The following is a 25076-nucleotide window of genomic DNA, read 5'->3' on the forward strand; positions in this document are numbered from 1 at the left end:
TTGGTTTCTTGTCTTTTATTTTGGAAAGCAGAGCTTTCATTGTTCTACCAGTCTCAATCATGTCCTGAAAGACATAAAAAAGGAAATGATCTTTCAGGTTGGAAAGGAAACCAGACTGTCAGTGGATGAAATGAGAGCATACCAACCTGGCAGCAGAGTAAGATACTTTATTTTATGCAGTATGTATTAATTTGAAAAGAAGGGGAAAAAAATCCATGTCATTGCACGCCTCCTTCAGTCATTACCTACCTCTACTACTAAAACATTCTCTAGGAGAGGGGAGGTTATATATATATATATATATATATATATATAAAAAATATCCACCATTTGGGGTAGATCAGTAAATCAGTTCCCACAGCCATACAATCCTGAGCATTTCATGCACCCAAATATTAAAATTACAGGTTTGAATGTCTAGCAATTACAAATTACTTCAACTTCTTTTTCTAGCTTATAGAAAATCTGGGTTTACAGGAAACTAGAATACTTCCTACAATACAGATGCCTCCATTCTTTGCACATCTGTAACTCAGGCTGATCTACAATACTGATAAATGTTGCAGGTTGTCGTTTCACACAAATTCGACGTTTTTTCCTGGGTTTTTTGCTCACATTGAACTTATCTTAAGGCTTTACTTTTGCTTGCTCCTTAAACTCTGGAAAGATGTGATTAGTTTTATCCCATTTCAGTAAGTAGGCCAACCTCATCATGCTGTTTTTCAATTGAGTTTATTCTGTGTAAAATTACTTTTGCTTTCTTCCAGCTATCTTGCAGACATCTTTTTCTGACTTGCATATCCAATTCTTCTGCACTGTTCACATTTAATGAGTTATCATATCATTTCAGAGACAACTGTTCAGCTTTAGAAAATATAAAACAACATTAATAAATAAAATTTTATCATGTAAACACAACATTTAAGAAGCATTTATTACATTTTTGTATGCTAAGGGACAGCCCCAATAATTTAATGCAAAATTACAATTTTTATAAAACTAAGATTTCTACATAAATGTTAACACACTTGAAATATAAGCTGCTGTTACAAAAGGTGAACTTGCAATTAGAGTTCCTACAAACTGTTTCCACAATGATGCTGTGAACGAAAAAAAAGCTTTTTCATTGAATTAACTCTGGGTTCTTCACCAGTACGAGTCACTGCTTTTTTAAAAAAACAACTCCACAGTAATGGACACGACAAATCTCCACACCTCAATCTGACACAAACCTCTCTGTTGTGCTTGCAGCACAGAAATGGAGATACAGGTTTGTTTTTTCCTAATTAGCAACTGCACACCCTCCACGCTCTAGAGATTAGAGGACAAGGTCTCTCTGCTTCATGGGAGGGATTGTACAGATAATTTATAAAAAACTGAAACAGGGGGCCCAAAAATACATCCTACTTTAGAAAAAAAAGATCAAGATTTCTTCAGATTGGAAATCAGTGCAGACACAGTGATTTCAGGCTTGATTATCTCCTGGTTTATTCCCTCCCTCTAGTGGTACACACCCAGGAAGAAAGTATCCCCTGGGTGATAAATGACAATGTTGATCTTTTCCACACAATTTAGAGATGGGAAAGCCTTAAGAATTGGCCCTACATGGAGAGGTTTCACAAATGCATTTTTGCAACACTCTTGGAATTTTTACTTCTTTTTTTTTCTGCCTAAGTCAGTTCTTAAAGACAAATAGGCAACTTTCTGTGCAGAAAACAAACATCTTTTGGAGTATACAGAATTACAAAAAAAGCTGCCACAGAAGTTAAAATCACTTGGGGAATCAGCAGAACACAGAGATGGAAACAATCCCTCTCCTTTTTAAAGCAGTCACAGCAAGCTTACTCATTTGTTTGCAGCTCTGCAGCACAAAAGTAGCAGCTTTGACGAGCTCCTCGTCCTGAGATCCTGTCAATACCTGAATCATGAGTGGCAGACCATTGTTCTGAGGCAGCTCACACTGGTTCTCTTCTAGAACAGGACATGGTAAAGGAAAGGTTTGGTTTCAGCCCCACACACCTTCACCTTACAGTCATTGTAGGGGCCAATACTGGCAACTCTCTGCAAGTTTCTGCAGAAAGAGAGATTTTCACTCCAGACCCGAGCCTGCTGCAGTGACAGCAGGAGAGCTTTACATCCCACAGGATGATGTGACCAGAACTCAGGTTGCTGTAAGAAAACTGAAGGACTGAGACCACTTATTCGATGGAGTTCCAAGCTCATTTAATTGTGGCTCAAAACATTTGAATAATGACTCCTGTATTTCTTCTCTTCCATGACCTGCTCTTGGAGTAGATATGCAACATTTCTGTGAGGCCTGGGATGCAGAAATATCAAAATCTCAAGGTTTCTATTTAGCAAAATAAAATTAGTAGCTTAAGCCTGGTCTAGCCAATCTGTTCCTCCTCATTTCTTCTGTCATTGGCTGAATTTTTATTGTGCTCTCATTCCCATATGGAATCATATAACTGGTAACTTGCAAACATAGTTCTTTCTTCTTTAAACTTAATTAAAAAAAGGAAATAAAAACTTTTACCATTTTTATTTTGACAGTGTTGGCATTTGAAGAAAAACCTTTTTTATGTTGAAATAATTTTTTAATAATTTTTCTTTTCAAAAGACATTTTCCATTAAGTCTTGTTTCACTAGTTCTTAATGAAAAAATGTCTGTTAAAATAAATTTATGACCTCTTGAGCTAATTATTGAACATGTTATTGGCACTCAGAGGATAAAAATCAAACTTTCTGAACACAAGGTCTTTTTCTTGTTTCTCTAAACATACATGAGAAACACCACAAGTACAAATGAATTTCCCTTTCTCTTTGCTTGCACTACCACAAAATACCAACTGAAGTGCTGTATTTGTGCCAGATAAGCTTGGGCAAGCCCTGAGGAACACGACAAAACCATTTTAGAGCTACCAACTGCTTCTGTGTCTTGAAACCAATGCTCTTACATGGCTTTTACAAATATTCCTGGCCTTGTAAGCAGTGGAGAGAAGCTCTATGTGCCAAGGACCATGAAAAGGGTGCTCAAGACAACCCATTTGCTAGGTCTGGATTGTAGTAGCTGTCAAGTCTGGATTAATTATTCCTTGAGACACCTAAGCCCAGCTCTGAATTCTTGCATATTGAGTCTACTTTTCAAAGCTACTTAAGACACTTCCTGCTAACAAGCTTTAAAATTTAAAGATGGAACATTCTAGAAAACTTTTTGTCCAAATACTGACATTGTATTATTTAACTGAACACTCTCTCGTGTTCCAGTCTTGATGAAGTGACACCACAGGAGGAGTCAGTGGATGAGAATTTAGGAGAAGCTGACAGACAGGAAAAAGAAAAAGCAAATCTTACCACAAACTTCAGTACAGTGTCCAATTGTTAGAATAATACTGATTTTTTTCTCCTGTGCTCAGTGTCTCATTGGACAGCAGCTTCAGCAGCTCTGACACAGTGGGATACTTTGCCAAGACAACACTCATGGCAGCTGTTGGTTAAAATGATTGGAAGGAAAACAAAGTCGATTGTGAGTGTACAGGAATTATCCAAGGATCAAATGCTGGGTTTGGAGGGAACTGTACAGAGCCCTCAAAGCCTTGGGCCTGCTCAGCCCTGCCCTGTTCCACCTTGAACAGCTCAGATTACCCCACCCCTCCTGTGCTGCTCCCAAATCCAGTCCTGCCCATCCTCCCAGCCTGTGCTCCACGGAGAGGAGGCAGAAGATCTGATGAATGAGGAGGGCTTTGCACTGTGCAGCTTCTGGAGATCCCTGCTGAGTTTCTCCATGTCCTTGATCAGCTCCAGCATGAAGCCAGAGAGAGTTGAATAAGCTTTGACACGCAGAGTATCTGCCATAAAAAGAGCAGGGGGCAAGCCCTTCCTGGCACTGGCAACACCACTGCTAGAGCATCCACGCTGAGGCCCAGTCCTGTCACACCCAACTGAGCTGAAACTACCCTCACAACTAGTGCAGGCTGATGCTTTTCAACTTCTGGGAATTTCCATTTGAAGCTCTTATGGCAGAAGTGTGAGATACAGCAACCATGGCCACAGCACAGGCTCGTCAGGATCACAGGTTTCTGCAAACCTTCTGTGGAAAACACAAAACCTCATCAGGAGAGCAGTACCCAGCCAGCAAACCAGAGCAGAGTGTGCTGTGCACAAACACCACGTCCATTCAGCTCCACCTCTAAATGACTAAAGCTTCCTAAAGCTACACAATTTATTATTCAGCCATTGGCACAACTCCAGGATCCAAACTGACTGGTCAAATCCAGGCCCAGAGCTCAGCTTTACTTACCCAGCAAGGGCTGGAGCATCTCAAACTTAATTTTCAGTTGGGTTTAAATTTCACTGCATTCATTTGAGCAACAATGGGACAGTAATCCACCTCAGATGAACTGAATCACTCCCCACTTACACCTCTGAGTTTTAAAAAGCATCGCAACATCCACTGGGATGTGGAGAACTTAACTGCCTTTAAGCATTCATTTCTGCAACTTTTCCAACAGCACAAGACTTTAAAAATAGCATTTTAAAATTGCCATAGATCAAAAATGTCTTTCCACTCACAGTTAGTAGCAATACAGGCATTCAGAGTCTTTGTTACAACCACTGCAAGTCTCATGCTGGAGTGACACAAACAGGAATCAGGCATAAGCTCAAGGAGAGCTTTGGCTAATGTATCCAATCCTCCAATAGAAACAAAAGATTTCTGCACATCTGCTCAGTGGAAAAAAGAAAAAAATGTGATTTAAGCAACAGAGTCTGCAAATTCTTTTAGCTTTTCACCAAGTAAGTCCATCAGAGTTTTTCTGTGCATGTGTCAGTCATTACATTTCTTATACAACAGAAGCTGGAGATACATTAATCTCAAGAAATGCAGTAACCGCAGATAAAATAGTTCCAGGAAAACATGACCCTGATATGTGCACACAAATGGCAAACATCATGCCTGAGTTCTACCTAAGTCACTGTTTTCAGCCATGTCACAAGGACTTTAATTTAGACACACTTTGAATCAGAACAGCTCCCAGCAGTTTTACTGACCCTATCAAATGTAAGCAGACTGTGGCTATTTGTGGACTTGAGCACAGCACAGTGTAAGTAAAGATGGTGGAGTACAGTGGTCAGAGTAAAAGTGGGAAGAACAGCAAATGACTTTGTAGAGATTGACAAGAAAGAAAAACCCATCTACCTCTTGAATTAAACTTCCTTTTATCAAATTCAAAGCTGTGTAAAGGTTGAGCTGCACTTCCAGTTGTTTGCAACTGTGAGACCAAGAAATGAACAGATGGGACGAACTATCTCAGGCTCTGTGCAACTCTCGAGCCACCCTTTGGCATAGGGAAAAACCCGACAGCAAATGTTCTGATTATCTTCTAGAAAAGTAAAAACAAATTACCCCAAATCAAAACGCAATGAAATCAACTTCAGCTGAACAGTAAAAATGAAACCAAAGTGTTACCGATTTGGAGAATATCTTTGGACTTCTTCAACAGTTTTCAGAGCAACATGTCCCGTGCTGGGGGTTGTTGACACAGGCACAGAGAGTGCTGCACACTGAGGACCAGAGCTGATAGCAGGGATCAGTGTTTTCAGCTGACAGATTCTTCTCAGATGTGGAGAGAGTTGTTCTGTTAAGGAAATGCAAACAAGTCCCAGACAGTCAAGGAAACATAGCTGCTAACCAGCCTACTATTTGCCTGTTTGAATTGCAGCCCTGTTCACCTGAACAACTGCAGCAGCAGGCTGATGCAGTCTGTGTCTCTGACATGGGTTTGCCCATTTTCTAAAAGAGAACACACACAAGACTCCAGAGACAAATGCAACTGCAGACAAAATCTTAACAGCAAGTTGAATTTACATACATACATTCCCTTTCCTAAGCACATATCCTCCCCACAAGGAAATACAAAATCATATCAACATATTGGTAAATAACCTTTCTATGTCTCTCTCTTTCTAGACACTCTCATAAACTATGGGTTTGCATTTGCAAACTCTCTTCTTAGAACTAAACCACGTTCTGCTGTTTAAGGAAATCCCAGTGAGCAATGACCTACTTCGACAATTCAGGTTCGGTTACATGCAAACATTCATCTTTATAAATTCACTTCACCACAACATTGCTTATTGCATGTTCCAAAGTTTGGACTGCAGATTGGCAAATAGAAAAGGAGAGTTATCATAACACAGAAAAAAAAACCAACTTACCATTATTTGACACCAGTACTAAGATGACAGAAACAGACATTCTTTTCAAGTTCACATCAGAATCCTTTTAAATTCAAAATAAAATGAGTTCTTCAAGCAACTCAGAAGTACACAAGACAGTGTACTTGTCAACAGTGTCTGTTGACAAGACACTGAAAACAAAAAGTGAAAACCTCAAGTAAGCTACTCATCATCCTAAATTATTAAGTTTCAATTGTGGCCAGTATGTGGGGAGCAGAGACAGGGCAGGACTATGAAGTGCCTGAGAGCTTCCCCCTGCAGTGAGTTCTACACCAAGCAGGACCCTGGCAAGCTCTGGAACAATCCAGGAGTCACTGAACACTTGCTGCTGAGGGACAGGGGGAGTGCAGCTGTCTGGTAACTTAAAGACACCCTGTGTGCACAAGTCAGCAAGGCACAGATCAAATCTGGGGATGGACAGGGCAACTGGGGCACCTTCCCTGCCCTTGCTCCAACTGACAATCTTGTAGTCTCATTTTGTGAGACCAAAAGAAAATGGAGACAAAGCAGGAGCACAAGTAATGACAGGGGGCCATAGCACACTCAGAAATACAAACAGTGTTATTTTTATTGCCATTACTCTCTAGAATAATCCCCAATGTAAATAAAGCTGCTTCCTTTACGATGCAATGAGCACTCGACTTGGCAAGGTCATTTCTAAACATCAAACCACCAATTTCTCCAAAGTATTCGCTTGCTTCACCTACAAGAGGAAAAACTTTTGCTTCTGTTTCTCTGCAAAATGAAAGGCTTCTATGATTTTCCAACATCTCAAGCCTTATGTCCTTTAGACATTTTTACAGTGCCCACCAGTTCCTTGGCATATATGGGGAACATAAATGCCTGCATTGTTTCTAAGGAAAAGCCTTTCTTACTGTTTTGTTGGCAAATGGAATAGACAGTGACCACAGCCTCCTGCTGAGACAGAGGGCAGTCCAACTGAGATTTAAGGCATTCCAGCAGTAAGGTCAGATCTGTTTTCATATCTAGGAGCAAACACAAAAAGCTTCATTAAATTGTTATCTTTTCTCTCTATTAATCTAGTCAGTATTAGAATAAACCTGTCAAAATGCAGTATGTAGGTGTATTTTAAAAAAGGGGGGGAAGTGAGCCAAAATGGAGCTACATCACTTCTATTCAGCCACCAATAACAAACCTAGAAATATTTCTGTCCATCCTTTGTTATTTGAGCATGAGTTCCTTTGCAGAGTAACAGCTTCCTTTTAATATTTCTGGCCTTTCATTACTAGTAACTCTTAGTAAGTCTGATGTAAACTACTAAATATTACATTCACAATTGCAAGGTGCAATAAGTGTAAATAATACAGAGCCATTAAAGTATTCAGAGTGCAAATAAAATTCAGGGTGCAGTTGAAAATCTGTGGAGTAGTAAGGAAAGAGTCCAAGAGCACAAGGCTGCTCCGTGGTACTGAGGTACAGGAGACATAAACCATGCAGCACAGCAGCAGAGCCCTCAGTCACGTGGTTGGAAACAGAACACAAAATATTCTCTGGGCACCTACACACAACCCTGGGTGGGAAAACAGACTTGGAAAATCTGCTTCTTAGTCTTTGGGGTATCATTAAAAGACTTAGATAATAATTATTTCTAACAGTGACAGAAGGTATTGTTAACAGTAAACCATTACAAGGTCTGAGGGTTCTTAAAGAAGTTAAAATACAATAAAAATGTGGATAAATATTAGCAAATTAAAACCAAAAAATGTGACTTCGTAATGGTGTGTTTTACTATGTGTGCAGGTTTGACATTGGATTTACCCTTTGCATAGCCAATACAGTATCCAAAATGTGGAAATTAGGAAAAAACATGTTCTCCCAACTGCTCACCACCCCACAACAGGCCTGTCAGAGTCTACTAAAACTTTGTAAAATTGATGCAGATTATAATGACAAATTATATTAGATATCTTACCACACTGACTTATCTGCACCTTTTGAGTGTTCCTTTTTTTTAAATCTCTGTTCTTGTTCTACAACAGCAAGGAAAAAGTTTTTTCAGTTCTGTTCAGATTAGCAGTGTTTATAATATATGCAGTAGAAACAACATCATTTTTCTAAAATGCACTTTTCCTAGTTTTCTGCTTTTACTTTGTCATCTCACACACACACAGTTGAATGTATTGTTGTATGGCAGAGTTTTCCTTTGGAAATACAGTCTTTTATGACAGCCCTGCATTTGTAACTAACAGGTGATCATCTTTTGAGAGTGGACATTCTGCAGAAATCAGGTCATTCCATGTTACCCCTGAGGGGCACTGTCAGTAAAGAACATCCCCTGCTCTGTGTCACTGATCACAACAAAGCTGATCCAACTTTCCTTACAAGAGTGGCCACCTTTGCCATCGGCCAACAACTGGCACTAAGACCAAGTCATGTTACTTAGGGGGTGAACACTCTAAAACATTCGGCCTCCTGCTGCTCAAGGAGCCACTAAACCATCAGCATTGTTCTGGCAGCACTGATCAAACCAAGGGCAGTGAGCACAGAGACATGTTCCTTACAGGGAGAACCCACTGAAATTCTCCAAAGACATTGCCACATTTCATGAACCATGCAACCCACCAAACCCCACAGCATTGCTTCTTCACAAACCCCACAGGGCAGCCTCTGAGAGCAGAGCAGCAGAGTGACATTCAGCTTTGGAGGCACAAAGATGCTCCCTCAAACACGCCCCAAGTCCCAAACAGAGAAGGTTGATGCAAGCATCACAGTAACCTCTTACAATTTCTCCAAAAATTACTTCGCTCCAGGCAGAAACTTTAAATCAGTGGCAAATGCAGCTTAAGAATGGATTCATTTTCCTTCTCCAAGTGGAGCAAAGGCTCAAAGCAGAATCCTTGTCATCACTGTGCATCCATCCATTGAAAGCAGCCAGCCCTGCTTTCTCTTGGGAGTTACTGATTGCCCCATTCCTTTGCTGCTTCTCTTAGAGAGGAGAATTGAGAGAGGTCATCTCCCAGCAGCCTTTCAGAAGTGATAACAGACATGCATTTCATTTTCCTGCAAATCCAACCCTGCCACAACAAGGAAAAGCTTGCCAGCCTTCCTCACCTCTTTTTGTCCTACTGCCATCACCCTGCCAGCCTAAGAAAAAACACAACCCACCCAAACAAAAGGAAGCCTGTAAAAATGAGTTCGCTCTGGAGCTAATTGCTTTTCAGAAGAGTTTCATTTAATACATGTTTATACAATTCTGCAATATAAGAAGCACAAGGGGTTTAAAACTGGATGTATACAAGGACACATCTTGACCTTTACCTGCATCTTTTTGACTTTTGCAACCTACAGGAGGTACGCAAAATAGTATTTATAAACCAGCCTACATTAATTAGATTCAAATAGCTCACCTCGGTTGTTGCATCACAGAGCAAGGTGGAAAGACAAACAACTAGATTTGCTTCAACAAACAGCTGGCAAATGTTGCATCTAAAATTCTTCTCCATCAGTTATGGAAAACAATCCAGTAACATTGCTTTAAATCTCAGAAACCACTCCTGGAGAACTGCAGATCTGTCAATGTGTGCGCTCAGCAGCACCAGAGCACATGGCTGGCACGGTCAGTAGACCAGCCAGCCTGGGCAGGACTTATCCTTCGAAACCCAGGGAGCAAAGGCCAGAGGGGAGAAGTGCGGGTTGTTGGCGTCCTGTGGAAACCAAACCCCACAGCAGCAGCTGAGGCCGTGAGGACGCTGCGCTGTGGAACAGGACTTGGGGCTGTCCTGGCCTATTTCAGCTCCCTCGCACCCTCCTCCCTCAGATGGGCCGTGAGTGATTTACAGCTCGTTATCAGAGCTCCCCTCTGAAGCCTTAGCAAGCACTCCAGATCAGCCCAAATATAAAAGGGAAAGAACATATACATATTTAAAATAAGAGCGGGGTGGGGGGGTGGGGGTTGGAAGGCAACAGTCTAAAGATGAAACAGCAGCCTTCTGTGGGAAGGCTGGGGAGTCCCGAGGGGGGAAATGGGGCACGGCTCGGGTACCTGTGATCCAGTGGCGCGGGTGGCTCCGGGCAGACCCCGAGGCGAGGCGGGTGCCCGCTGCCGAGCGCTGTCCGGCTGAGGGGTGGGAACTGCGGGCTGAGGGGTGGGATCTGCGGGCTGAGGGGTGGGATCTGCGGACTGAAGGACAGCGGAGGCCCCGCCGGGCTGATCTGGGATCTCGCGGAGCTGAGGGCAGAGCCCGGCCCGGCCCCTCAGGAGACGCCGCCCCAGCGCGTCAGGGCACGGCCGCCCTCGGACTCGGGACAGCCCTGAGCCTTCCCCTCAGCCAGGCGGGAAGCGCTTGGAATTGTAGAACCGTCAGAGGTGAAAGAGATCTTGAAGAGCATCAGTTCAACGTCAGCCCAGCTCTGACACTTCAAACACAGACCACTAAACCATTTGCCAGTGTCAGATCCAGAGGTCTCTTTAACATCTCCAGGGATGGCAACTGCACCACCCCTCTGGCCAACCTATTCCCAGGCATGAACACCTGAGCAGTGAAATATTTTTCTAAAGTCTAACCTGAATTTCCTCTCAACGTGAGGCCACTTCCTCTGGCTCTCAGTGCAGTCCCAGCAGAAGAGAGCAGCCCCCCCTCAGTGCACGCTCCTGTCAGGGAGTTGGAGAGAGCGGTGAGGTCCCTCCTGAGCCTCTTCTCCAGACTGAACAAACCCAGCTCCCTCAGCTACTCCTCATGGGACATGTTTTCTAGAGCCTTTGTGAGCCTTGCTGCCCTTCTCTGGACACACTCAGCCCCTCAATGTGCTTTTTCCCAAGGGGCCCAGAGCTGACACAGCCCTCGAGCTGTGGCCTCAGCAGTGCCCAGCACAGAGGGGTAGGCACTGCCCTGGTCCCGCTGCCCACACTGCTGCTGATCCAGGCCAGGTGCCATTGGCCTCTTGCCCCCTTGGGCACACTCTGGCTCACACTGAGGCGGCTGGTGACCTGCAGGATGTGGCACTTGGCCTTGTGGAACCTCAATGGCCTTGTCCTTGGCCCATTGATCCAGTCTGTCCAAGTCTCACTGCAGAGCCTTCCCGTCCTCCAGCAGATCCACACTCCCACCCAACTGGGCATTGGCAAATTTACTGAGGGTGCTGTCAATCTCCATCTCCAGATCATCAATAAAGAAGTTTACAAGGACCAGCCCCAAAACTGAGCCCTGGAAAACACATTTCAATGCAGCTCAGTTTGCATACTCTGCAGTTGGAGGCTGCAATGCCCCGACAACAGAAAGAGCTGCCATCCCTTGGCATTGGCCACACACACAGGTGCAGGAAAGAAACCTTTTACTCTGTGAATATGGCTGACAGAGCTGAGCTTTCGGGCACACACTCCCTTTCCCTAATGCCCCTGAACTCAAGAGAAGGTATTTCACCTTCCAGCTCTTTGCACCATTGCATCCTCAGACCATCAGAGCTCCACCAGCCTCTCTCATCCTTTTGCACCTTCTCCCCACTCAAACTGAGGAGCAGCTTTGATAAGAAAAAATGCAGTTCTGCTGCCAAGGAGGTGAGCCAATTTGCAAATGTAACTTACCCTGCCAAAAACAGCTACTGCCTTTTTCTTTGAGAGGCGAGTCATGAGAAGTAATGAAAATGTGTTGCATTTTAAACCAAAAAGGAAAAGAAACGAAAGCACTCACAGAGGATTTGGCAAAGCCAATAGGTGCCAGTGTGGCTAATCCTGTTGGCTGCTCAGTTATTGCAGCCCTTTGCTACTTTACCATATGTCTTGTTTGGAGATTGTGCTCAGATAATTCAATGATGGGTACAAGAGAAATCTAAAAAATCATAGCTGATCTCAAGATAATACAATTTAGGAAAATTTAAATAGATTGTGAAGTATTTACATCAGGGTGATGACAGTTACCACACACAGAACAAAAGAAGCGCTTTTAACAAAACTTCAATTACATCCTTGTTCCTCAAGCCCTACTATCCATTTGTTTGGCTGATGTAGGATAATGTAGAAATACTGTTCAATACCTTGTATTGTTTATACTTTCCAACACTTCTGTTGTGTTTTCTAAAAGCTGTGAATATTTTTTAGTTTGAAAAATAATCTTTTATTTTGCTAGTAACATTGCAGTTCTGTCTTTTCCTTTTGGTACTCAGCTGAAGAAATAAAGAAAAAAAAAAGAGCAGAAAAAGTTGCTGAGGTGGACAGTAGATCACAAGGAGCAAAGTTACAGGAGATGAGTACATGACTACTGCCACTGCTTAAGAGCATCTCTCACAAAAAGCAGACTGGCTACACTGTCCCAACTCCATCATTTCAACTCTCCATCACTTGTTTCCTCCTTTGCAAAGCTAAGCTGAGCCATTTGTACCTAATATGAATAACAACTAGTAATACACACTTACAGTTCTCTTGTATTACTGCAACAGCACTAGGTACCCTTAGAATTTTTTAGGGCAATTGCAGTGCAATCCCTGAATTTAAACCGGTTCAAGATATTATTTGTAGCTTATTCTTGAAGGTAATTTGTAGCAAAAGTAAAAAAAATTATTGCAGCTGGTCAGTGACTGGACTGTTATGTGTATGGGATGCACAGGATGATTTAAGTGCTGCTTCATTCTGTGTGACTCCAGGCTTTGAAAAGAGTAATCCCACTTGGCATTTGGACTCCATTTGGTCTCAGGAATTATGGATCCAGAGTAACTTGTTAGAAGCTTGTGAAAAAATGTCTCTGAAGTTTACAGCAGAGCTGAAGTGTACAGAAGGATGAGAATTCAATGAATAATTCAATGAATACTTAGAAAAAGTTTGAAAAGCATATCCAGTTATCCTACTGTCTATATCCAGTGACTGTCCACTGTTACAGTACAGTGCACAATGTCACCAGGAAAATTGTGAATGTCATCTTCAGACCAATCTATTCACACTTTTTTTTTATCAGAGTTACTTTCTACAAATTACCAAGCTGTTTTGCCTTTTTGAGGCTCTTGTTATTTTTGTGTGAAGTATTTCCATGTATAATACAGGTGGCTCCTGTGTCTTGGTTTGGAAAGACAGGTGTTTGCTAAGGAAGGCAGGAGCCTTTCTTGAAATGGAAAAATGGAAACCCCTTCCTTCTGAATTGTTATAAATTTGAAATTAAGGGGGGCTCTCAGGTAAAAATATGGGAGCAGGAATAACAGTTCTTTATTAGGGAAGTGTCAGTGATGGAGAAAGATGGGGAGACTGACTCGGTGATCAGAATCCGATTTTATTGTGGGATACAAGCACTTATATACTATTTTAGGGAGACTAGTAATGTGCACTACAGTGATTAGGTTAAAATCACATACACAAACTTATGCATAAAACAACATCCCTTGCTTGCAGAGTTTAATGGGATTTTCTTTTTCCAGCAAACCCGTCTGATTTTTTTCCAGCAAACCCTTCTTGCAATCTAGGTCTAATTTTCAAAGTCCTGTTTGTTTTGCCAAGGCATCCTGGTATCAAATCTCTTCTGTTAACCAGGTCCAAAGTTCATCATCTGTCTTCTGTCCTCCAACATTCCAACATCTTAACACCTGAATTATGTTACTGACTGATGGGAATGGTTTAGATTGTAACCTCTGACATCAATGTACAGCTCAGATTCTTAAGGAAGCGCCCTGAAGGAGATGATGCCTATTTGGAAAACGTGGGGGTTCCCAGGAGGGGGCACCCCTGATCCAGGGCATCGAGGCGCTGCCTGCAATCGTCCATAACCACCCCTAAGGAGCCTCCAGGGCTTCACCCTCCATGAGCTGCAGCAGACGTGTCAGGAAAGGTGACAAGAGCCCGTGGAATGGTCCTTGTTGCAGGCAGATTAGCCACTTGTAGCTCTTCAAAACTCCCTCCTGTAAAAAACTGAAAAAACTTTACCCGTTCCTAAATGTGAAAAACACGTTCACCCTCCTGTGAAAATGTAAAAAGTTTAATAAAGGACAGTGGGAGACCAGGACCATGGAGGACCATGGTTATTATGGCCTGGTGCATCTTGGCACTCAGCCAGGAGCACCCTGTTCCCTTCGGGGATCCCCCTGAAATACCTTTTCCCTTACATCAGCCTGTTGCATATTCATAGACCCTCATGCATATCCATAAACTAGTTTACATATTCCAGGAATTCTTCTACCTGGCCCCTCCTTGGGTCTGCCTTTTCAGAGCATGTGTGTTTTTTTGGCTGTGGTTTTGGCTCCTTCTCTTTATCACCTCCAGGTTTTTGGGCCTTGGTCCACTCTGCCTTCAGACAGGGAGAGCTGATAGTTGGCAGATCTGTGCAGGTGTCCTCATCCTGTGTGCATTGGATGTTATCCCATCCCAGCAGGCATTTAACACAAGCAGCTATTTCTCTGAGCTTAATTAACAAGAGAAATAAAACCCATATATTTGTACCAAAGTTGCTTTAACATCACACATATAAAATCCATTTTAATATCTGTGAAAAGCCAATATTATAATATGTATCCATAACATTGCCCATATCTTTCCTTACCCTTTTGTTCCCAAGCCTTCAGCAAGGAGTGAAAACTGCCAGCATGGCACGGGGTTGCTGCCATCTCTCTGTCACCCCGTGTCCCTCTCCTGTAAGAGCCTGAATGAGAGATGAGGGACTCCAGGCATTTCTTCAAAATGCAGTTTATTGTATCCTGGATGTTACAGCAGTCCAGGGTTGTGCGTGGCAGAGCCTGTGCCTACAGCTGCAGGCAGGCCTGGAGACCCTTTAGCTTTGGTTACAGTGCATTATATACTCTGCTTTGCTGAGCATCTTAACACAGAATAACCAATCTATACCTTTACTTTTACCTATAGCCTATCATAACGCCTGTAATTACCATATTCATGTTACTATTCTCCAATCACTCAAAGTTATTACGTTACAGTTTTACCTAGAAGTTGTTTTTCAGTTTTCCTGCAGTGGAAAATTCTGAGACCTTTTTTCTACTTGCAATATTGGCAGTCTTGTTTACCTGTGGAATCTTTTTGCTTGGTAAAAACATCTTCTTGTTTGAGGTGGGTTTATCCTTTGCTCTAAGCCATAAAAACCACTTGTAAGTAGCACAGCCTTTGCCTTAGTTACCCCGTAAGACTGGCTCAACAATTCTTTTCTTCTATATCAAAACTTGCTTTCATTTCTATTCCTTCGGCTCATTCTACATTCAAAAATCTTTCTGTCATGCACACATATCTGTTAAAGATTCTTGTCAAACTTTCATCCTTCCCAACACTCTGTGCCACCCTGTCTCTCTTTTCCTGAGGGCAGAACAAGGGACAGAATCCATCCAGAGGTGACACGGGAGCGCTGCTGTCCTCTCTCCGTTCTGTGTCCTCCTTTCCCCCCATCTTTCCATGTTCCCCTTTCCTGCCTGTCACTGCTGAGTCAGAAATGACACGGATAAATGAGTGACACACTCCATGCATCTTCAGAAAGCCAATAATCATCTTTATTAGGAGACGGATTTTTTTGTACTCGATCCCGATAGAGGTGGACCTGATTGGTTATTTTACATTTCACATGATTGGCTAATTAAGAAAACCCCTTGGGGTAAACAATCCATGAGGAAAACAATTGTCACAAACACCACCTGCGAGGTTGTTCAGGATTCTTCATCTCCAGCTCCCTAATGTTTCCCAGACGGATCCATGGGAAATCTGACCTGGATTGTGTATCCACACCTACCCGGGAAGGTGACGGCCGCGCCGTCCCGGGCCCTCCCTCTAGAAATGGCGTTTACCACGCTGTTTAAGGTTCCCTTTTTTCCTGCCCAAGTCTTTCTTTTCCCATCCCCAACTTCCCCTTCCCCCCTGCTGTTGGAACCCAGGGCACAAGGAATGTCTCCCTGAGAAGTCCTGATCCCCAGGAGATCACTGCTTTTAACTTTTGTCCATGGAGAAAGCTTCCAAGATGGAGGATTTTGGGCATTGCCTGATCTCCTCCTTGTTCTTCATCTCCTCCATTTTCTGCTGTGTTGGGAGCACAGGGTGATTGGTTGGAAAAAGCTGCAATGCAGACACCGAGTGGCAAACAAAGAATTAGTTACTTGTAGAAAGGTAGAAATAAAATGTGTTCTAAGAGTTAATTGGACAAAGTCGTTTTAAAAGACCTTGAACCTGTGTGTCCTATGACTTTTGGTGCCTTCTCTTTGTATGCTAAGTCTGGTGTGCAGACGGCATGCTGAACTTTTGGTAAGAGAAAAATGAACAACAGCCTGAAGACTGAAAAAACCAAAGGTCCCGTTCATTTCTCAATCCTGGCACAGAACTTTTTAGGGGTGTCCCCATCAGGGGATCCTCAGGGGGGGTTCACACCTCCCTCCCTCCCCTGGTTCCTGCCCCACTGCTCAGCCCCACTCCAAGCCCTGCACCCTCGCTGCTTCACAAAAGGACCCAAAATTAACCCCAAATCCACCCAAAATTACCTCAGAACCCATCCTGAGGGGCTCTGGGGGGATTTTGGCTGGGTTTGAATCCTACACCAAATCTGGTGTCCGGGAGTTACCAAAACCACCCAAAATCGACCCAGAATTGACCCAAAATTACCTGAAATTCCCAAAACTACCTCCAAATCCATCCTGATGGAGTTTGGGGGAGATATGGAAGGATTTTAGGGGAATTTTAGGGGGAATTTTTAGTAGGTTTGAATCCTACACCCACTTTGGATTCCACAAGGTACCAAAACCCCCCCAAATCCACCCCAAATTACCTGAAATTATCCAAATTCATCCTAAGGGGGTTGGAGGGGGGGGGAGTTGAGGGAATTTCGGGGTTCTGCAGGGGATTTTATGGGGGTTTTTTGGCAGTCATCATCATCCAAAACAAAACACCCCATGCCAAAGCCATGACCAAACCCTAAGGACTGTGCCCCTCATGAAGAGGAGATCAAAGAACTGCTCCCCTTCTGGGGGGAAGATCAAAAGCCAGAGGAGACTAAAATACTAACTCATTAGGTTAAAACGTATTCATTTAATCAAGTATCATCATTTCTGTTCCTTTATCCTTTGTGATTAAGTCCCGAATGCTTTTCTATTCCTCATTAATTTAGCTGAATAATATTCATTTTGGTTTTGTAAACTATTAAGTCATATTCCTGATGTTATATATGGGGTCCCATATGTCTAATTTAATAAACCACAAACCTAAAATTTAGCAGCAGTTTTAACTGAGATAAAATAATACAATCAAATAGAATCCAGTAGTTACAAAAGGAAATTTGGCAGTGGTTTGGATAAAGCATAACCAAAACTGCTCAATCAGGGTACAGGGAGGGCTTCCCACCCTGCCTGATGTGCAAAAGGCAAAAGGATCCAAACATAACTTCTGTACTGTGTGCTAATACATATTCATCAATGTTTTCCTGTAAATCTCCTCCTGTTTCTGATTCTTGAAATCTACATCACCACACTCACAGCACATGCTCCCGCTGTGGCTAAGGGGGCTTCTGGCTCTCTGGGGCTCTTCCTGGAGGAAGGCCAACAGTCTTCCTCACTGTCCTCTGAACAACCTGACAGGCTGTGCATGTGCCCCAAGTCCTGTGTTGTGTAAGTAAGCACTATGCTCCAATTAAGCCTTTTTATTTTATAGATAAGAACACTCTTTTATGTTCCCTGTCTGGAATTATCCCAATGTTATTCATGTCATGGCCGATCCTGTCCTGGGAGTTGTCTTAACTTCGTCTTGATGCCAATTCTGACTTGGGAGTCTTCCTAACTTTTGTTCATCAAGGCCAATTCCAATCTCCTGTACCCTGTTTCCCACATGTATCATCTACAAAGAAACCCATCTGCTTCATAGCATTAATAAAATATACCTTTCCAATTTTCTTCCCAAAATATTGATATAATTACAATTTTGTTAGCACAAACCACATCCATTTATCACAATTTCCCCCATCGTCTCTTTGGATAATATTAATTCATGCTTTTTATTAAAGACTGAATTTTGGTATCTTCTACATCCCACAAATCCAGGTTTTCACACTCCCACATTTTTCTTTTTGATCAAATTTGATACATGATATTTTACCTATGCAGGAAATAAAACATGGTATAGACCACAATAGAGTCCAGCTGGTATAAACCACCAGATTTTGTTAGCACGAAACACATCCATTTATCACAACAGGCCAAAAGCTTGGAAAAGGATGAAAGAAACGCTCCGATGATGACGATAACAAACAAAAACCAAAATAATTTATCTTTGACAGCAAATGAACATGGGCTGCCCTCCGGCCCCCTGAGCCTGGCAGGCCGAGCGGTGCCGTTCCCATGGCATGAGGTGCTGGCAGCCTGAGGAGAGAAACCAGAGAGCCACGGTCAGTCGCAGCAGGCTCCTGTCCCCGTGTCCTGCCATGGCCTGTGCCCGGGCCAGGCTGCTGGCTGTGCTCAGAGCCCAAACCTCCCAACCCATTCTCTGTTTTTAGAGAAGGGCAACGTGGCAGGCACCGTTCCACCTCCTCCGCTTAATCACGGCACAGCAACTCCTCAGCAGCTGCAAGAGCGGGATGCCCGTGTGCCCGCTGCCGCCTGCCCAGAGCCCTTCTGCCAGCTGAGCTATGGAGCCGGGTGCCCACCTCTGGAGAGCTGCTGCCAGGAGAGGAGCCGATCACGCACCAGGTCCTCGTCCTTCTGAAAGGGGCTGTCCCTGCAGACCGTGACCCCTGGGGTAGTGCTGCCACTGGACGTGCTCCACAGACGCTGCAGGCACTTCCCCATCCGGTCCGGGCACCAGGTGAAATCCTCCTGGGAAAAACAGAGAACAATTGCATGAAAGTCAATTCAAAACAAGACCTGGAAACAAGAAAAAGCACAAAGCCTGTCACTGTTTCACAGGCCTGAGGAGGGTCTGACCGCTCCATGAGAGAATTAAACCTGCCCACAGATGGGGAAAATCCCCACCTTTCCCACATGTAAACGCGCCCCCTTCCTCAAGGGCCTGCAAAGCAGACCAGCTGGGGCACGGCTCCGGAACCCGTCCCCCATCCACATGGATGGATGCTTTTGTCAGGCTGGCTGCTCCCGCCTCACCCCCTGCCAGGCTGGCTGGCAGAAGCTGTCAGCAAGGCCAGCAGCCGGCTCCCCTTCCACAACATCTGTCCCCTGTCCCGCCAAGAAGCAGCTTGGCGGCCAGCATAAAAATTAATATTCCCCAGTGCCACCGAGCGGGGAACCTCTGGCGCAGGGTCAGGCCGAGCCCTGCCCTGCCTGGAAGCACCACCATCCCCCCGCCCCTGCGCCGGCTAGGGACTCATCTTGATTTCATCAGGGCACAGAGCGTGTCCTCCAGTCAGGGGCCGCAGCCAAAGCCCATCGGCTCTGCCCTGCCAGCGGCCAGCTCCAGGATGGTGTTCCCAGCTCCACGTTGTGCTCCAGAAGAACACGCCAGCTGTGCCTCAACTTGCAGCGACATCACGATGCCACTGAGCTGCAGGGGGATGTTTCTGCTGTCCCAGTCCGTGGCACCTTCACTGCACTGCCACCACTTCTCCAATAGGACGGGGAGCTCGGAGCCGCTCCCTCCACAGCTCGCCGGGGACCAGTGGAAGCATCTCCTCGGCTGTGCTCTCTCCTCTGCACCACAGCCGCAGGGAAACGCTCTGGGCTTTTCTTCCAGTGCCACGAGACGTGTTCCACTGCTACTTGCTGGGTTCCTGGATCTACTGTGCACAGGGATGCAGCTCTGCTGTCTCCTGGGCCAGGCAGGGCTCCTGCAGCCAAGAATGCTCGAAAAGCTCCTCCAGAGATGGTCTGTCTGTGGGGTCCTTGCATAAACACCACCTGATGAGGTGCTGGCACTCTGTGGAGAGAAACCAGAAATCGCCGCTCAGCGGGACAAAGCTCCTGTCCATGCTCTCCCACATTCCACAGTGCTCAGGCCACACCAGGAGTGCTCAGAGCTGCAGCCAAAAGCTTCCCATCGATCCTCTCTTGCAGAGGACACCAGCACAGAGGCACAGGTGCCACCTCCTCCAGCTAAGCCCAGGAGATCCACCTCCTCACCAGCTGCAAGAGCAGGACGCTTCTGTGCCAGCTGCCCCTCCCAACCCCGTTCTTCCCCTCGTGCCTTGAGGGTGCATCCCCACCTTGAGACACCCGGGCGGGGAAGCAGAGCTGGCCCCGGACGATGTCCTCCTTGGTGTGGAAAGGAAGGTGCCCACAGACCAGCTCATAGAGCAGGATGCCCAGGGACCAGATGGTGGCTGGCTGGCCATGGTAGCAGCCAAAGAGGATCCACTCCGGTGGGCTGTACTCCGGCGTTCCTATGGGACACGGGCACAGCTCATCAGGCATATCCTGCTCCCTCCCTCCCTCCTTCCCTCCCTCCCAGCCAGCCCCTGCCTTGCCAAAAAGCAACTTGGCTTCAGCTGGCTGAAGAAGGATCCCTCTCCCGCCCTCCCTTCCTCCCTCTTCCCCCTATTCCAGCAAAGGGGGGAACCTCTGCTGCCTGGCTGGGCCCCGGCTTTGGGCTCACCTGACATCCGGGTGTAGAATGTGTCCTGCAGGATCGTGCTGCACCTGAAGTCAATGAGCTTCGTCTCGCCCGTGGCCAGGTCGACGAGGACATTCTCAGTGCAGAGAAACACGTTCATCCTCCTTTGAAAATGTAAAAAGTTTAATAAAGGACAATGGGAGACCAGGACCATGGAGCAAAGGTTATTATGGCCGGGTGCATCTTGGCACTCAGCCAGGAGCACCCTGTTCCCTTCGGGGATCCCCCTGAAATACCTTTTCCCTTACATCAGCCTGTTGCATATTCATAGACCCTCATGCATATCCATAAACTTGTTTACATTTTCCAGGAACTCTTCTACCTGGCCCCTCCTTGGGTCTGCCTTTTCAGAGCATGTGTGGTTTTTTGGCTGTGGTTTTGGCTCCTTCTCTTTATCACCTCCAGTTTTTGGGCCTTGGTCCACTCTGCCTTCAGATGGGGAGTGTTGATAGTTGGCAGATCTGTGCAGGTGTCCTCATCCTGTGTGCATTGGATGTTATCCCATCCCAGCAGGCATTTAACACAAGCAGCTATTTCTCTAAGCTTAATTAACAATGGAAATAAAAACTATATCTTTATAACAAAGTTAGTTTAAAAAATGGTCCCAGCCCGTATTTGATCCCATACAAGTTGATCCCAGTCTGTGTGGTCCTGATCCATATGGTCCCACTCCCTAGAATCCCAGTCCATAGGATCCCAGTCAAGGTGATCCCAGTCCGTATAATCTCAGTCCAGTATATCCCAGTCTGTGTGGTCCCAATCCATAGGAGCCCAGCCCATATGGTCCCAGTCCATATTTGATCCCACTCCAGGCTATCCCGGTCTGGAGGGTTCTGATCCCCAGGATCCCTGTCCATGTGATCCCCGTCCATGTGATCCCAGCCCATATTTGATCCCAGTCCAGTTTATCCCAGTCTGTGTAGTCCTGATCCATATGGTCCCACTCTGTGCAGTCCCTGTTCATAGGATCCTAGTCCATATTTGATCTCAGCCCATATTTGATCCCAGTCCATATTTGATCCCAGTCTGTGTGGTCCTGCACACACTCCCAGAGTCTGGAATTCCAGTTCCAAGCCAGGAAACAATGTTCCTGCCCTAGAATTTCCTTCCTATCATCTCAAAACATTAGAATAAAATTATAAATAAAGAAATAATAAATAAAATGAAATAATAATGATGAAAATGAAATATAGTAATTTCAACTCTTACTTACGATATTCCAATAATGATTCAACCCAAAACAGCAAAACCTATTACTATAACATTACCAATAAATTTATATAAACAAATTATATACCAAGAAATAACTTTTGAAAGTTTTAACTCAATGGCTAATATACTTCAGATAAAAAATATCTAAAAAAACTAACATGCAATCTAACACACCTTAGTTAAACAATTCATATTACAAATATACTAAACACAAAATCAAACACCACTATAATTTCTCACACATTTTAACCAAACAATTAAACTTTAATAACATCCTTAAGTACTCTTAAAAAATTAAAATTATTTTTAAAAAATTAATTGTGTGTGGGTGGTTTTATTTGGATATTGGTTTTTGGGTTGTTTGGGTTAGATGATTTAGAAAAATGTTTGGGTTAGATGATTTAGAAAAATGGGATTTTTACAGGAATTTAATCAGCTGAGAAGGCATCACTGCAAACAGAACTGACTGAAAATGAACAGGACAGAAATCAGTAACTCTGAAAGTTTTATTTGCTATCAAATACATCCCACCCAGCCAGCCCCACACAATCCCCATCCCACTGCTCCAAACTGGGATCCCACTTCTCCCAATCTCCTCCCAACTCCATCTCAGCCTGGCAGCTGTGGCATGGAGCGAATTTGGCCTGGGACTGAGTTTTTTTGAGGAGGGAACAAGAAATTTGAGGTGGAATTGAGCCATTTTGGGTAAAAATACAGTTCTTTTCAGTGGGATTTGAGGTGACAGATCGATCCCTCTTGGCTTTTGGAGTACAGAGAGATGGAGAAGAGAAAAAAATTAAGGCCAAACACATGGATAAGCAGCCAGGTGTGTTCCCAAAATGGATCACAGGGAATGTGGGTGACCAGGGCTGTGCCCAAAGTGGCTCCTCCAGTGGGGGATGGAGCTGGAGCAGCGCACGAAGCTCTTCCTGCACTCGGGGCACTCGCAGGGCTTCCCTTACCGGTGCCTCCGTTGGTGTCGGGTCAGGTTAGAGCTCCAGCTGAAGCTCTTCCCACACTGGGGACACTCGTAGGGCCTCTCCCCAGTGTGGATGCGCTGGTGGGTAATGAGGGTGGAGCTGTGCCTGAATCCCTTCCCACAGTCAGGGCACTGGAAGGGCCTCTCCTCTCTGTGAATCTGATAGTGCCTGAGGAGATAGGAGTTGGTCTGAAACCTCTTCCTGCACTGATCACACTCATAGGGCCTCTCCCCTGTGTGGATCTTTTGGTGGATGACCAGGTTGGAATGCTGGCTGAAGCTCTTCCCACACTCCCCACACTCATGGGGCCTCTCCCCGGTGTGGGTCCTCTGGTGCCTGATCAGGTGGGAGCTCTGGCTGAAGCTCTTCCCACATTCCTCACACTTGTGGGGCCTCTCCCCAGTGTGGATGCGTCGGTGCGTGACAAGATGGGCATTCTGCCTGAAGCCCTGCCCGCAGTCGGGGCAGCGGAAGGGCCTCTCCTCTGTGTGAGTGCGCTGGTGCTTGAGGAGACCAGAGCTGGTCTGAAACCTCTTCTTGCACTGATCACACTCGTAGGGCCGTTCCCCAGTGTGGGTCCTCTGGTGCCTGATCAGGTTGGAGCTCCACCTGAAGCTCTTCCCACAATCCACGCACGTGTGGGGCTTCTCCCCATCATGGAGCTGCTCATGCAGCACCAGCTCCGAGCTCTGGCTCCATCTCTGGCCGCCTTCCCGGCCCAGGCTGGCTCTTTCCCCCTCAGATCCCCGCCATCTGCGTTTGCAGCCCCTCCTCGTGCAGGATCTCCGGGGCTTTTCCTCCCCGTTGGGTTCCTGCGCCGTGGAGCCGCTCAAAACGGCCTCTGCTGCCAGGTTCTGCCCCGGGGATTTGTCCTCCCTGCTCTCCATGCTCAGCTCCTGCTCTGGGGGAGGAAGGACAAGGACAGGATGGGATTTGCCTCCGTGCCACAGGCAGGGGGAAGGAGATCCCCTCAGGGCTGTCCTGCAGCCAGGGGCCGTGCTGGGCTGGGAGATGGAGCAGGACAGAAGGGGAAAGGGGCACTGACTTCCTCCTCACCTGCCTCAGTGTCCCAGGGCATCTTCCTCTTCCTTGGAGCCTCCCAGGGGTTGGCAAAGGGAAATCCTGGTTTGGGGAAAACAAGGGATGAGCTGTTTGTAGGATCGTCGGGGGGTAGGACGGTCGGGATGGATGGAGACGAGAGATCTCTGCAGCCAGGTCATGGAACTTGGGGTTCATTGCAAAGGGCCTGGGTGCAGGGGCCCTGCTGGGAGCTGCCAGCCACAGCTCAGAGCAGGCCCGAGAGAAGAGAGTGGGAGAGAGGATGAGAGGGTACAAGATACAAATCCTACAGCATTTACATACAGCCTAGAGGAATCATCACATCACCATACCGTGTTACATTTTAAAGCCTAAAAACTCCTCTTTGGACCCCTTCTGCTGAGCTAGCAGGGTCTGCTCTGGCCCTTGGACCTGTCTGCAAGCAGAGGGAATTGTTTCATCACAAAGGGATTACCTTCAGTCAGGCCACACCATTGTTTTCCAGCTGTTCAGTAACTAAGGTATCTCACAGCTTTCTTTCATTTCAATCTTGCTTCTACTTTATATATTCTCAAAATCTTTTGCCAGATAATCATGTTTATAATGCTTTCCTGTTTCATCTTCCCCAACACACATAGAGTTTGAAGGTCCCTCTAGGCAAGTCCATCTCTACAAGTCCCCGGCCATCCGGGCTCCAGAAAAACCTCCCAAACAACAAGATTCAGCCTGAAAAATGCCTCCAAAGAGTTCCCGTCCCTGGTCTCTCCCCTTTGGCTTTCAGGATTTTCCCCCCTGTCCCAGCTGCCAGGATCACGCTTGGATTGGGGGTCCCCCTTCTCCTCACTGCCCATTCTGCCCAGGCTGCTGGCAGTCCCAGCAATCCCAAAAGCTCCCCCCTCTTCGCTCTCCCCATTTCGGGATGCCGGGGCTGTTTGGGCTCCTGGGTCCCTTCTCCCCTCACTCTCTGCTCTGGGCTGCAGGGGCTCCAAGGAGTCCCCCCTGCCCCTCTCCAGGCTCTTGAGGGTCCCGCCAATGGCGGCGCTCCCCCCTCTCTGGGCTCCCCACTTTGGGCTCCTGGGGGACACAGGGCTCTGCTCCTCCAGGCTGCCTCTGCCGGCAGCCACCAACGGCACCCCCCGATGTCC

General features: G+C 45.7%; 3 pseudogenes; 1 reads left to right on the forward strand and 2 right to left on the reverse strand.

Moving 5' to 3' along the window:
- LOC132334706 (zinc finger protein 850-like) overlaps nt 1–25076 on the forward strand; it is a 1213125-nt pseudogene that overhangs the window by 963004 nt on the left and 225045 nt on the right.
- The window catches only part of LOC132334717 (zinc finger protein 850-like), a 260738-nt pseudogene that overhangs the window by 146553 nt on the left and 89109 nt on the right, over nt 1–25076 (reverse strand).
- Nucleotides 680–20801, reverse strand: LOC132334512 (telomere repeats-binding bouquet formation protein 1-like; annotated as a pseudogene).

Source organism: Haemorhous mexicanus, chromosome 16 (genome assembly GCF_027477595.1).
Source record: "Haemorhous mexicanus isolate bHaeMex1 chromosome 16, bHaeMex1.pri, whole genome shotgun sequence".
NCBI lineage: Eukaryota > Metazoa > Chordata > Aves > Passeriformes > Fringillidae > Haemorhous > Haemorhous mexicanus.